Source organism: Gossypium hirsutum, chromosome A08, assembly GCF_007990345.1.
Source record: "Gossypium hirsutum isolate 1008001.06 chromosome A08, Gossypium_hirsutum_v2.1, whole genome shotgun sequence".
Classification (NCBI taxonomy): domain Eukaryota; kingdom Viridiplantae; phylum Streptophyta; class Magnoliopsida; order Malvales; family Malvaceae; genus Gossypium; species Gossypium hirsutum.
In genome coordinates, this window is record NC_053431.1 from 82,586,455 (window position 1) to 82,587,936 (window position 1,482).

Sequence of the window (1,482 nt, forward strand, 5' to 3'; positions counted from 1 at the left end):
AATAACATAGGTTAGGGAATCTCAAGGATCAAGTCAAGTGAATAAATCGTCTGGTTCAGAGTCAGATAACAAGTGAAATCTAGGTTGATTCCTCCTTGGGTGTCGTCTTTATCAATTGCTTTTCTTCAAGTCTTTTTCCAAATTTTCTCTTTGCTTTAATTAAATTAGTTAATTAGTTTAGATAATTAGTTTAATAAACAAACGTTTTCATTCGTAGGCGAGATAATAAAAAGATAGTTATTACTAGTACTTTTGGTTCCCTTGGGTACGATATCCTAGTCTTGCCATTACTATACTATTGTTCGATAGGTGCGCTTGCCTTTTCATTGTGATAATAGTTAGTCTAGGTTTGATCTTCATTATAAATATTTATTACTTGTTACGAATCACGCGATCAAGTTTTTGGTGCCATTGCCGATGATTCAAAATATTAGGAACGTTAAATTTTTATTACTTTAGCCATTTATTTTTCTTGCAATTTAATTTTAGTTTATTATTATTATTATTTATTAATTTACTTATTTTTTCTCTTGGAAGGTTTTTATAGTTTATGACTAGAAGAAACCCGTCAGGACCATTACTTTTTAACGAAGAAATCGATCGCACAGTTTGTAGAAATCAAAGAGAAATAAGGCGTAGCTTACGATACACGGAGAATGAGCGAGAAGATGATACTCAACCCCCAACCGACGAGATGGCTGAAAACCAAGGCAATCAGCTACCTACTGCAATTGCAGCTAATCAAAATCCTACTCCACGTACTATGTATGATTATGCTAAACCTTCTTTAATAGGAAGTAAATCTAGCATAGTTAGACCTGCTATAGTTGCAAATACTTTTGAACTAAAACCTAACACTATTTAGATGATGCAACAGTTTGTTCAGTTTGATCGTTTGCAAGATGAAGATCCCAATGCTCACTTAGTGAACTTTCTGGAATTTTGCAATACATTTAAAATCAATAGTGTTTCTGTTTATGCCATGCGTCTTTGGTTGTTTCCTTTTTCACTACGAAACAAAGCTAAATAGTGGTTGAACTCATTACCACGAGGGTCTATCACTACTTGGGAACAAATGACTGAAAAATTTTTACTGAAATATTTTTTGCCGGCTAAAACGGCTAAATTACGTAATGATATCTCTTCTTTTGTGCAGATGGATTTAGAAACACTTTACGATGCATGGGAGAGATACAAGGACTTACTGAGAAGGTGCCCTTACCATGGGTTACCGCTTTGGCTTCAAGTACAAACATTCCACAATGGCTTGAATCCCTCGACTCGGTAAATGATTGACGCAGCTGCTAGCGGAACCATCAACAATAAAACATCGGAAGATTCCTATGAATTTATAGAAGAGATGTCACTGAATAACTATCAGTGGCAAGTTATGAGGACAAAGCCAACAAAAACAGCAGGCCTTTATAACATCGATTCAGTCACCATGCTCTCTAATCAGGTAGAACTTTTCAATAAAAAGAT

At 34.8% G+C, this 1,482-nt stretch overlaps 1 non-coding gene across 1 annotated transcript; it reads right to left on the reverse strand.

Moving 5' to 3' along the window:
- Positions 1 to 1,123: 1,123 nt before the first annotated feature.
- Positions 1,124 to 1,230, reverse strand: LOC121205948 (small nucleolar RNA R71). The gene has a single exon (XR_005901022.1). It is a non-coding gene; the product is annotated as a small nucleolar RNA R71 (small nucleolar RNA).
- Positions 1,231 to 1,482: the final 252 nt, after the last annotated feature.